General features: G+C 43.6%; 1 protein-coding gene across 1 annotated transcript in view; it reads right to left on the bottom strand.

Annotated features, from left to right (window-relative positions):
• Positions 1-14,132, bottom strand: part of CHRM2 (cholinergic receptor muscarinic 2) — a 175,906-nt gene that overhangs the window by 4,292 nt on the left and 157,482 nt on the right. The window lies entirely within an intron of this gene.

Raw genomic sequence — 14,132 nt, 5'->3', positions numbered from 1 at the left:
ATACAGGATAGTTGGAGAAGATGTGGTCTGGTATACATGATAGTTGGAGAAGGGGTGGTCTCATATACAGGATAGTTGGAGAAGATGTGGTCTGGTATACAGGATAGTTGGAGAAGGATTAGTCTGGTATATAGGATAGTTGGAGAAGGAGTGGTCTGGTATACATGATAGTTGGAGAAGGATTAGTCTGGTATATAGGATAGTTGGAGAAGGAGTGGTCTGGTATACATGATAGTTGGTGAAGGAGAGGTCTGGTATGCAGGATAGATGAAGGAGTGGTCTGGTATACAGGATAGTTGGAGAAGATGTGGTCTGGTATACATGATAGTTGGAGAAGGAGTGGTCTGATATACAGGATAGTTGGAGAAGATGTGGTCTGGTATACATGATAGTTGGAGAAGGAGTGGTCTGATATACAGGATAGTTGGAGAAGGATTAGTCTGGTATATAGGATAGTTGGAGAAGGAGTGGTCTGGTATACATGATAGTTGGAGAAGGATTAGTCTGGTATATAGGATAGTTGGAGAAGGAGTGGTCTGGTATACATGATAGTTGGTGAAGGAGAGGTCTGGTATGCAGGATAGATGAAGGAGTGGTCTGGTATACAGGATAGTTGGAGAAGATGTGGTCTGGTATACATGATAGTTGGAGAAGGAGTGGTCTGATATACAGGATAGTTGGAGAAGATGTGGTCTGGTATACAGGATAGTTGGAGAAGGAGTGGTCTGGTATACAGGATAGTTGGAGAAGGAGTGGTCTGGTATACAGGATAGTTGGAGAAGGAGTGGTCTGGTATACAGGATAGTTGGAGAAGATGTGGTCTGGTATACAGGATAGTTGGAGAAGGAGTGGTCTGATATACAGGATAGTTGGAGAAGGAGTGGTCAGGTGTACTGGATAGTTGGAGAAGGAGTGGTCTGATATATAGGATAGTTGGAGAAGGAGTGGTCTGGTGTACTGGATAGATGAAGGTGTGGTCTGGTATACAGGATAGTTGAAGAAGGAGTGGTCTTTGTGTATGGGATAGTTGAAGGAGAAGTGGTTTGATATACAGGATAGTTGGAGAAGGAGTGGTCTGGTATACAGGATAGTTGGAGAAGATGTGGTCTGATATACAGGATAGTTGGAGAAGGAGTGGTCTGATATACAGGATAGTTGGAGAAGATGTGGTCTGGTATACAGGATAGTTGGAGAAGGAGTGGTCTGGTATACAGGATAGTTGGAGAAGGAGTGGTCTGGTATACAGGATAGTTGGAGAAGGAGTGGTCTGGTATACAGGATAGTTGGAGAAGGAGTGGTCTGGTGTACTGGATAGTTGGAGAAGGAGTGGTCTGATATACAGGATAGTTGGAGAAGGAGTGGTCTGATATACAGGATAGTTGGAGAAGGAGTGGTCTGGTATACATGATAGTTGGAGAAGGAGTGGTCTGATATACAGGATAGTTGGAGAAGGAGTGGTCTGGTGTACTGGATAGATGAAGGTGTGGTCTGGTATACATGATAGTTGGTGAAGGAGAGGTCTGGTATGCAGGATAGATGAAGGAGTGGTCTGGTATACAGGATAGTTGGAGAAGATGTGGTCTGGTATACAGGATAGTTGGAGAAGATGTGGTCTGGTATACATGATAGTTGGAGAAGGAGTGGTCTGATATACAGGATAGTTGGAGAAGATGTGGTCTGGTATACAGGATAGTTGGAGAAGGAGTGGTCTGGTATACAGGATAGTTGGAGAAGGAGTGGTCTGGTATACAGGATAGTTGGAGAAGGAGTGGTCTGGTATACAGGATAGTTGGAGAAGATGTGGTCTGGTATACATGATAGTTGGAGAAGGAGTGGTCTGATATACAGGATAGTTGGAGAAGATGTGGTCTGGTATACAGGATAGTTGGAGAAGGAGTGGTCTGGTATACAGGATAGTTGGAGAAGGAGTGGTCTGGTATACAGGATAGTTGGAGAAGGAGTGGTCTGGTATACAGGATAGTTGGAGAAGATGTGGTCTGGTATACAGGATAGTTGGAGAAGGAGTGGTCTGGTATACAGGATAGTTGGAGAAGGAGTGGTCAGGTGTACTGGATAGTTGGAGAAGGAGTGGTCTGATATATAGGATAGTTGGAGAAGGAGTGGTCTGGTGTACTGGATAGATGAAGGTGTGGTCTGGTATACAGGATAGTTGAAGAAGGAGTGGTCTTTGTGTATGGGATAGTTGAAGGAGAAGTGGTTTGATATACAGGATAGTTGGAGAAGGAGTGGTCTGGTATACAGGATAGTTGGAGAAGATGTGGTCTGATATACAGGATAGTTGGAGAAGGAGTGGTCTGATATACAGGATAGTTGGAGAAGATGTGGTCTGGTATACAGGATAGTTGGAGAAGGAGTGGTCTGGTATACAGGATAGTTGGAGAAGGAGTGGTCTGGTATACAGGATAGTTGGAGAAGGAGTGGTCTGGTATACAGGATAGTTGGAGAAGGAGTGGTCTGGTGTACTGGATAGTTGGAGAAGGAGTGGTCTGATATACAGGATAGTTGGAGAAGGAGTGGTCTGATATACAGGATAGTTGGAGAAGGAGTGGTCTGGTATACATGATAGTTGGAGAAGGAGTGGTCTGATATACAGGATAGTTGGAGAAGGAGTGGTCTGGTGTACTGGATAGATGAAGGTGTGGTCTGGTATACATGATAGTTGGTGAAGGAGAGGTCTGGTATGCAGGATAGATGAAGGAGTGGTCTGGTATACAGGATAGTTGGAGAAGATGTGGTCTGGTATACAGGATAGTTGGAGAAGATGTGGTCTGGTATACATGATAGTTGGAGAAGGAGTGGTCTGATATACAGGATAGTTGGAGAAGATGTGGTCTGGTATACAGGATAGTTGGAGAAGGAGTGGTCTGGTATACAGGATAGTTGGAGAAGGAGTGGTCTGGTATACAGGATAGTTGGAGAAGGAGTGGTCTGGTATACAGGATAGTTGGAGAAGATGTGGTCTGGTATACAGGATAGTTGGAGAAGGAGTGGTCTGATATACAGGATAGTTGGAGAAGGAGTGGTCTGGTGTACTGGATAGTTGGAGAAGGAGTGGTCTGATATACAGGATAGTTGGAGAAGGAGTGGTCTGGTGTACTGGATAGATGAAGGTGTGGTCTGGTATACAGGATAGTTGAAGAAGGAGTGGTCTTTGTGTATGGGATAGTTGAAGGAGAAGTGGTTTGATATACAGGATAGTTGGAGAAGGAGTGGTCTGGCATATAGTAGGGCTATGCAACCCAAAGCGGACTTAGATTAACTTAGCCGCAAGAAGAGAACCATAAATAGAAAATATATTAAATCTTTATTAATCCATATACATAAAACCAACAAGACAAAGCGATATCACAGAAACAAAGTGTCCTAAGGAAAAATCAGATCAAGCTCCAACCACTTATCTCATCATATATATTCATTAATCTTTTAGGTAATCAAGTATAGTACTTTTATGGCTAATGGCAATGTCCTCTACTACAGATATATACGAGCCATAGTAATCCATGTTAAATCCCCCTTATCCATAGTGAGTCAATCCAGTCATAATGAACCAGCGTATCTAACCATTACATCAAAATGCCATAAATACCTACGGAGACAGGTCCCCAGAGAAGGCACAGTGATGAGGAGTAGGAGCTGATCGATCCTTCCGTGGGCGCACAAGGAAATTGTCAACAGGATAATTGTAGAATGAGGGGTCATGTATTAAGGATAGTTGGAGAAGGAGGTTCTAATCAGAGAAGGAATGGTTTGGTATACATCAAAGTTGGAGAAGAGAGTGGTCTGGTATATAGGATATTCCGAGGAGTGGTCTACTATATAGGATAGTTGGGGACAGAGTGGTGTGGTATACTGGATAGTTGGAGAATGAGGGGTCTGACAAAAGGGTTAATAGTAGAAGGAGTCATCTGCTATATGGGGAAGATGGGAAAAGAAGTGGTATACAGGATAGTCAGGGAAGGAGTGGTCTGGTATACAGGATAGTCAGGGAAGGAGTGGTCTGGTATACAGGATAGTCAGGGAAGGAGTGGTCTGGTATACAGGATAGTCAGGGAAGGAGTGGTCTGGTATACAGGATAGTCAGGGAAGGAGTGGTCTGGTATACAGGATAGTCAGGGAAGGAGTGGTCTGGTATACAGGATAGTCAGGGAAGGAGGGGCCTGATATACAAGATAGTCAGGGAAGGAGTGGTCTGGTATACAGGATAGTCAGGGAAGGAGTGGTCTGGTATACAGGATAGTCAGGGAAGGAGTGGTCTGGTATACAGGATAGTCAGGGAAGGAGGGGCCTGATATACAGGATAGTCAGGGAAGGAGTGGTCTGGTATACAGGATAGTCAGGGAAGGAGGGGCCTGATATACAGGATAGTCAGGGAAGGAGTGGTCTGGTATAAAGGATAGTCAGGGAAGGAGGGGCCTGATATACAGGATAGTCAGGGAAGGAGTGGCCTAATATACAGGATAGTCGGATAAGGAGCGGTCTGGAATATAGGAGAGCTGGAGAATGAGTGGTCGAGTATTTAGGATACTTGGATAAAGAGTGGTCTTTGTATAGATAGTCGGAGAAGGAGTGGTCTGATATACAAGATAGTTGGTGCAGGAGTGGTCTGGTATACAGGACAATTTGGGAAGGCGTTGTCTGGTATACAGGATAGTTAGAAAATGAGTGTTCTGACATTAGAGATAATAGGAGAAGTCAGCAGTCGTCAGAGTCATCTGCTACATAAGGGATCTGGAAAAGGAGTATACATGATTGTCGGGGAAGGAGTGGTCTGATATATAGAATATTCAGAGAAAGAGTGGTCTGGTATATAAGATCATTGGAGAAGGAGTGGTCCGGTATATAAGATAATTGGAGAAGGAGTGGTCCGGTATATAAGATCATTGGAGAAGGAGTGGTCCGGTATATAAGATAATTGGAGAAGGAGTGGTCCGGTATATAAGATCATTGGAGAAGGAGTGGTCCGGTATATAAGATCATTGGAGAAGGAGTGGTCCGGTATATAAGATCATTGGAGAAGGAGTGGTCCGGTATATAAGATCATTGGAGAAGGAGTGGTCCGGTATATAAGATCATTGGAGAAGGAGTGGTCCGGTATATAAGATCATTGGAGAAGGAGTGGTCCGGTATATAAGATCATTGGAGAAGGAGTGGTCTGATATATAAGATCATAGGAGAAGGAGTGGTCCGGTATATAAGATCATTGGAGAAGGAGTGGTCCGGTATATAAGATCATTGGAGAAGGAGTGGTCCGGTATATAAGATCATTGGAGAAGGAGTGGTCCGGTATATAAGATCATTGGAGAAGGAGTGGTCTGGTATATAAGATCATTGGTGAAGGAGTGGTCCGGTATATAAGATCATTGGAGAAGGAGTGGTCCGGTATATAAGATCATTGGAGAAGGAGTGGTCTGATATATAAGATCATAGGAGAAGGAGTGGTCCGGTATATAAGATCATTGGAGAAGGAGTGGTCTGGTATATAAGATCATAGGAGAAGGAGTGGTCTGATATATAAGATCATAGGAGAAGGAGTGGTCTGGTATATAAGATCATTGGAGAAGGAGTGGTCTGATATATAAGATCATAGGAGAAGGAGTGGTCTGGTATATAAGATCATAGGAGAAGGAGTGGTCTGATATATAAGATCATAGGAGAAGGAGTGGTCTGGTATATAAGATCATTGGAGAAGGAGTGGTCCGGTATATAAGATCATTGGAGAAGGAGTGGTCTGGTATATAAGATCATTGGAGAAGGAGTGGTCTGGTATATAAGATCATAGGAGAAGGAGTGGTCCGGTATATAAGATCATTGGAGAAGGAGTGGTCTGATATATAAGATCATTGGAGAAGGAGTGGTCTGGTATATAAGATCATAGGAGAAGGAGTGGTCCGGTATATAAGATCATAGGAGAAGGAGTGGTCTGGTATATAAGATCATTGGAGAAGGAGTGGTCTGGTATATAAGATCATTGGAGAAGGAGTGGTCTGATATATAAGATAATTGGAGAAGGAGTGGTCTGGTATATAACATCATTGGAGAAGGAGTGGTCTGGTATATAAGATCATAGGAGAAGGAGTGGTCTGGTATATAAGATCATTGGAGAAGGAGTGGTCTGGTATATAAGATCATTGGAGAAGGAGTGGTCTGGTATATAAGATCTTTGGAGAAGGAGTGGTCCGGTATATAAGATCATTGGAGAAGGAGTGGTCTGGTATATAAGATCATAGGAGAAGGAGTGGTCCGGTATATAAGATCATTGGAGAAGGAGTGGTCCGGTATATAAGATCATTGGAGAAGGAGTGGTCTGGTATATAACATCATTGGAGAAGGAGTGGTCTGGTATATAAGATCATTGGAGAAGGAGTGGTCCGGTATATAACATCATTGGAGAAGGAGTGGTCCGGTATATAAGATCATTGGAGAAGGAGTGGTCTGGTATATAAGATCATTGGAGAAGGAGTGGTCCGGTATATAACATCATTGGAGAAGGAGTGGTCTGATATATAAGATCATTGGAGAAAGATTGGTCTGGTATATAAGATCATTGGAGAAGGAGTGGTCCGGTACATAAGATCATTGGAGAAGGAGTGGTCTGATATATAAGATCATTGGAGAAGGAGTGGTCCGGTATATAACATCATTGGAGAAGGAGTGGTCCGGTATATAAGATCATTGGAGAAGGAGTGGTCCGGTATATTATTATTATTATTATTATACATTTTTATAGCGCCATTTATTCCATGGCGCTTTACATGTGAATACGGGGCAAATATAGACAAATACATTAAACATGAGCAGATAACAAGGCACACGGGTACATAAGGAGGGAGGACCCTGCCCGCGAGGGCTCACAGTCTGCAGGGGGTGGGTGAGGATACACTAGGAGAGGGAAGAGCTGGCTGTGCGGCTGTTCAGTAGGTTGAGGATCACTGCAGGCTGTAGGCTTGTCGGAAGAGATGAGTCTTCAGGTTCTTTTTGAAGGTTTCTATGGTAGGCGCAAGTCTGATGTGTTGGGGTAGAGAGTTCCAGAGTATGGGGGAAGCACGGGAGAAGTCTTGGATGCGGTTATGGGAAGAAGAGATGAGAGGGGAGTAGAGAAGGAGGTCTTGGGAGGATCGGAGGTCGCGTGTAGGTAGGTACCGGGAGACCATGTCACAGATGTATGGAGGAGACAGGTTGTGGATGGCTTTGTATGTCAGTGTGAGGGTTTTGAACTGGAGTCTCTGGGCGATAGGAAGCCAGTGAAGGGCTTGACACAGGGGAGAGGCTGGGGAATAGCGGGGGGACAGGTGGATTAGTAGGGCAGCAGAGTGTAGGATGGATTGGAGTGGTGCCAGAGTGCTAGAGGGGAGTCCAGAGAGTAGGAGGTTGCAGTAGTCGAGGCGGGAGATGATAAGGGCATGCACTAGCGTTTTTGCAGTGTTGCGGTCAAGGAAAGCACGGATCCGGGAAATATTTTTGAGTTTGAGACGACAGGAGGAGGCAAGGGCTTGGATATGTGGCTTGAAAGAGAGGGCAGAGTCGAGGATCACCCCGAGGCACCGGGCGTGTGGGACTGGGGATAGTGAGCAGCCATTGACATTGATGGATAGGTCTGGTGGAGGGGTAGAGTGAGATGGGGGAAAGATGATGAATTCTGTTTTGTCCATGTTCAGTTGTAGAAAGCGAGCAGAAAAGAAGGCTGAAATGGCAGACAGACAGTGCGGGATTTTGGTAAGCAAGGAGGAGAGGTCAGGTCCGGAGAGGTAGATCTGCGTGTCGTCAGCGTAGAGATGGTACTGCATACCGTGGGATTCTATGAGCTGTCCCAGGCCGAAAGTGTAGATGGAGAAGAGTAGGGGTCCTAGAACAGAGCCTTGAGGAACACCGACTGACAAGGGGCGAAGTGAGGAGGTGGTGTGGGGGAGGGAGACACTGAATGTTCGGTCTGTCAGATATGACGAGATCCAGGAAAGGGCCAAGTCTGTGATGCCAAGGGATGAGAGGATTTGTAGCAAAAGGGAGTGGTCTACAGTGTCAAAGGCAGAAGACAAGTCCAGGAGAAGGAGGACAGAGTAGTGTCGCTTGCTCCTGGCAGTTAGTAGGTCATTGGTGACTTTAGTTAGGGCGTATATAAGATCATTGGAGAAGGAGTGGTCCGGTATATAAGATCATTGGAGAAGGAGTGGTCTGATATATAAGATCATTGGAGAAGGAGTGGTCTGGTATATAACATCATTGGAGAAGGAGTGGTCTGATATATAAGATCATTGGAGAAGGAGTGGTCCGGTATATAAGATCATTGGAGAAAGATTGGTCTGGTATATAAGATCATTGGAGAAGGAGTGGTCCGGTACATAAGATCATTGGAGAAGGAGTGGTCTGATATATAAGATCATTGGAGAAGGAGTGGTCCGGTATATAACATCATTGGAGAAGGAGTGGTCCGGTATATAAGATCATTGGAGAAGGAGTGGTCCGGTACATAAGATCATTGGAGAAGGAGTGGTCCGGTATATAAGATCATTGGAGAAGGAGTGGTCTGATATATAAGATCATTGGAGAAGGAGTGGTCTGGTATATAAGATCATTGGAGAAGGAGTGGTCTGGTATATAAGATCATTGGAGAAGGAGTGGTCTGATATATAAGATCATTGGAGAAGGAGTGGTCCGGTATATAAGATCATTGGAGAAGGAGTGGTCTGGTATATAAGATCATTGGAGAAGGAGTGGTCTGGTATATAAGATCATTGGAGAAGGAGTGGTCCGGTATATAAGATCATTGGAGAAGGAGTGGTCCGGTATATAAGATCATTGGAGAAGGAGTGGTCCGGTATATAAGATCATTGGAGAAGGAGTGGTCCGGTATATAAGATCATTGGAGAAGGAGTGGTCCGGTATATAAGATCTTTGGAGAAGGAGTGGTCTGGTATATAAGATCATTGGAGAAGGAGTGGTCCGGTATATAAGATCATTGGAGAAGGAGTGGTCTGATATATAAGATCATTGGAGAAGGAGTGGTCCGGTATATAAGATCATTGGAGAAGGAGTGGTCCGGTATATAAGATCATTGGAGAAGGAGTGGTCCGGTATATAAGATCTTTGGAGAAGGAGTGGTCTGGTATATAAGATCATTGGAGAAGGAGTGGTCCGGTATATAAGATCATTGGAGAAGGAGTGGTCTGGTATATAAGATCATTGGAGAAGGAGTGGTCCGGTATATAAGATCATTGGAGAAGGAGTGGTCTGGTATATAAGATCATTGGAGTGGTCTGGTATACAGGATAGTCAGAGAAGGAGTGGTATGACAAAAAAGATAATAGGAAAAGGGGGAATCTGGTATATTGAGGAGCTGACATAGGAGTGATCTGGTTAGAAGGATAGTTGGAGAAGCAGTGGCCTGGTATATAGGACAATTGGAGAAGAATTAGTCTGGAACATAGGATAGTTGGAGGAGTTATTTTGTGCATAGGATAGTTGGAGAAGGAGTGGTCTTACTTATAGGATGACTGAAGAAGGAGTGGTCTTACTTATAGGATGATTGGAGAAGGAGTTGTCTTACTTATAGGATGACTGGAGAAGAAGTGGTCTTACTTATAGGATGACTGGAGAAGGAGTGGTCTTACTTATAGGATGACTGGAGAAGGAGTGGTCTTACTTATAGGATGACTGGAGAAGGAGTGGTCTTACTTATAGGATGACTGGAGAAGGAGTGGTCTTACTTATAGGATGACTGGAGAAGGAGTGGTCTGGTACATAGAATAGTTGGAGAAAGATTCATCTGAAATATAAGATAATTGGAGAAAGAAAGGTCTGGCATATCGGGGAACTTAAAGAGGAGATGTCTAGTATCTGGTGGAAAAGGACTGGCCTAGCCTATAGACCAGATGGAAAAGGAATGATTGACATAAGAAGATGTGGTTCCTTGTATAGGACAGCTAGAGAAGAAGTTGTCAAGTATAAAGAATAGTGGAAAAAGGACCGGTCTGGTACACAGGATAGTTGGAGAAGTAGACGCATAGAAACAAACAGATGGAACTGTATTCTGAGCGTACTGAGGTATGTGCAAACATTGAATAAATTAATAACGATCCCCATTACTGCTTCATAGATTACATTACTCGTGTGAGTGAGCCCATCTGCCAGCGACAAGGCGACCTCCTCAGATGGGATCCGTCACTACCAGACCTATCTCTCCTGGGTTTAGTCCTAGAAATTTAAAGGATAAAGGAAGATCCTGCTCTAATAACTAAAATTGTAAAGTGCAAAAAAAAAAAAAAAAAAAAATTGGCAAGCACTTCGCACTTCTCAGCAAAATAAAATACATACTCGGAGTTCACGGAGGTATATGCAACTATTGAAAACATGAATTAATAATCGCATTGCTGCTATATAGACTAGACTTTAAACTATGAGGTTCTTAGTGGATATTTGATCAAATACTACAAGGCAGATGGGTTCACGCAGTTTGATCAAAAAGTATAGTCTACATAGTAATAATGCAAATTAAAAAAACACGTTGGTAAGAGAAGTTGTAGTTGGACGGGAAAGTTGGAGAACAAGTGGAGTTTACCTAAAAACATAAGATAAGCCGGAGACGAGCTTTGTGCTCAGACGTCTTGGTTGCCCGAAGTCAAGATTCTTCTGTAGCAAAGGACCCTGGATGCAACAAATTTGCTCCAAAAATCCGGGCCGTGGCATTTACTATGCATCACACCCATCTGTCTGCCGGCCTCAGTAGTACAGTAAGGCAATTTTTAGCCCGTGAGCACGAGATATTTACCATAAACCATCCGCGAAGGGAGAAAATTGAGCAACCTGCAGGCGTCCTACATTCCCGGCATAACAAATGGTAATTGCACAGGAGCAAACTCATTGCTTTATTTGCAAAGAGCTGAAGGTTACGATTTGATTTCTCGCTCAGGATTTTGAAGGCTCATTTAAAAGGAAAACAAAAAATTCTTGCGTTTCTAAAAATCGGCCAAGAATATCCCGGCTCGCCGCTATATCAAATCACAGAACAGCCGAGGGAAAGCAGGCAGAAAATAATGAGGAAAGTGCCGTCCACAGGAAAAGGTCGGAGCTCCGAGACGGATGAGAATTTTTTTTTTTCTACGAATTGTAGCCTAACGAGAGATCTCTGATCAGGATGGGGAGTGAGGATATACAACAGTGCTCAGCGGAAATGAGTACACCCCCCCCTAACCTTTGAAAAGTAATACTTTTAAGGATGACCCCATCCATCTTTTTCTATTCTTCAAGAATAAGATCTTTTAGAACCTGGATGCTGGATGGAGAGTGATGACAACTTGTCTCTTCAGAATTTCCCAGAGGATTTTAGTTGAGTTAACATCAGGAGACACTTGGCCACTGAGTCACTTTCATCATGTTCTTCTTCAGAAACTCAACAGATGTGTGTTTTGGATTATTGTCATGTTGGAAAAGTGCACGTCTACCAAGGACACAAAGTGATGGCAGCATCTTCTCTTTCACTACAGAGCAGTACATATGTGAGCTCATGATCCCATCAATGAAATATAGCTCCCCGACACCAGAAGCTCATGCAGAGCCAGAAAAGGACACTGCCACCACCATGTGTCACTGTAGGCACCATGCAGATAGAAAAATGAATTTAGAAAAATGCATAGTGCCTACAATGAAGCATGGTGGTGGCAGTGTCCTTATGAAGGGCTGATGACGGAAAGCTACATTTCATTGATGATATGATGAATTCACAGAGCCTGAACGCTGGATGGAGAGTGATGACAACTTGTCTCTTCAGAATTTCCCATAGGTGTTCAGTTGGGTGAGAACAGGAGACACTTGGCCACTGAGTCATTTTCCGCCAGTTCTACTTCATAAACGTAACAGATGCATGTTTTGGATCATTGTCATGTTGGAGAACTGCACGTCTACAATGGGCAAGGAGTGATAGTAGCATCTTCTCTCACACCATAGAGCAGCACACCTTTGAATTCATGATAATATCAATGAAACGAAGCTCCTTTCCACCAACAGCTCATGCACTCCCATATAAGGACACTGCCACAACCATGTTTCACTGAAAGTACCATGCATTTTTCTAAATTCATTTTTCTACATACATAGTGCCTACAGTGACATGGTAGTGGCAGTGTCCTTATGTGGGGCTGCATGAGCTGCTGATATCGGAGAGCAGCATGTTAGTGGTATCATGAATTCACAGGTGTACTGCTCTATAGTGAGAGAGAAGATGCTACCATCACTCTGTGCCATTGGTAGACGTGCACTTTTCCAATATGACAATGATCTGGATAAGCATGGTGCCTACAGTGAGGCATGGTGGTGGCATTGTCCTTACGTGGGTCTGCATGAGCTGTTGGTGTTGGGAGCTACATTTCATTGGTGGTATTATGAATTCACAGATGTACTGCTCCTTAATGGAGGAGATGATGCTCCCATCATCCTGGGCCCTTGGTAGATGTGCACTGTTCCAACATGACAATGACTCAAAATGCATCTATTGCATTTCTGAAGAAGGACAGGGTGAAAGTGATTTACTGGCCAAGTGTCTCCTGATCTTAACCCAACCCTTAAAATCATGGTGGTCCTACTAAATACTAGATATAGTCGTTTTTGATGTGGGGTGTACTCATTTTTGCATCAACTAATTAGACTAAAACTGAATAATTATATTATTAACCTTACTTTCATGTTATGGGTTAAAAAAATCTTTAAAATTATTTTTTTTTGGAAATTAGTTTTATGTTTAGAGAGATATTGATGAAAATCTTACTTTTCAAAGGGGGTGTACTCATTTATGCTGAGCACTGTGTATATATACCACATCAGTGATATCCACTGATACCATTGGTGGGTGTCCTGAGTTGTTATACACCCATGATCAGCACCTTCCAATGTATCTGCGTCCCAATTTTACATCAACATCCCCTCATCCACACAAAAATCATGAGCTGATGGAGTGTGCAGTCATTGTCGCGCCTGTTACCACTCCTGCAGGTCCTGCATTCTACAGGTCCTGCATTCCTACAGGTCCTGCATCCTGCCGGTCCTACATCCTGCTTCTGTCAAAGCTTCATTTACCCATTAAAAAACATGAAAACACCCAGAAAAGTGCTGAAAAGGGAACTTATATCCGATGGAATGGAAAAGTGAAAATGTCAGTATTAAAAAAGCTTTAATTTTTTTGTCACCAGATGGCCACATTTCAGTGCCACCCGGCGCCATCTGGCATCGCAGAAACGTCTCGCTGACAGCGATATCACCAGACACGGGGACTTGAGTGACAAAGGCAACAATTATAAGAAGATTTACATTGGTATAAAAAGCTAGTCATGTAGGCGCACCCATAAATGTATGTACACCTCCGTCTTAAAGGGGGTTATCTAACCGACAACGCGGGATCCTAATTTTTGGAACCTATGAATAGAACTCTCATTAATGAAAAATGTATGACCTAAGATAGAGGTTTCCATTCTTTGGGACCACCACAAATACAAGAACAAGAGTCCTAGGTCCCCCTGGGTGACCACATAAATGGAGTTTTGGTTATACGCATCTTCGACACCCAACTCTAGACAACCTCATTTGTTACATATCCTATGGACAACCCCTTTAAAAAGAGTTCTACTGGAAATGAGAAATTAAAGGGGTATTCTGAAAACGGATATAAATGGTAGAAGATGTGATCAATGACAGATCGGTATGATCCCGAAAAGCGATCGTGGCAGGGGCAATAGGATTTGTCGAAAACCTTGGAAATCCCGACATGGTTGGCCAGTGGCGGACCCCATAGGAAAGAAATGGGCACATTCTTCGTATTCTGAAAACGGATATAAATGGTAGAAGATGTGATCAATGACAGATCGGTATGATCCCGAAAAGCGATCGTGGCAGGGGCAATAGGACTTGTTGAAACTTTGGAAATCCAGACATGGTTGGCCAGTGGCGGACCCCATGGGTCCTTCTAGAGATTGGACGCCACCAGTCAGACATTCATGGCATGCGTCAAGTGTCAAATCAGACAACCCCTTTTAATTCCGGATTTTTCCATGGAACTTTTTAAGGGGAAAACATAAAACACCATAGGGGTAGGGGGCATTTGGGAAACAAAGATTAATTTCTCTACGACG

This window comes from Ranitomeya imitator, chromosome 4, assembly GCF_032444005.1.
Source record: "Ranitomeya imitator isolate aRanImi1 chromosome 4, aRanImi1.pri, whole genome shotgun sequence".
NCBI lineage: Eukaryota > Metazoa > Chordata > Amphibia > Anura > Dendrobatidae > Ranitomeya > Ranitomeya imitator.
Note: the sequence above shows the minus strand (reverse complement) of the source record. Positions and strands in the feature narration are given on the sequence as shown.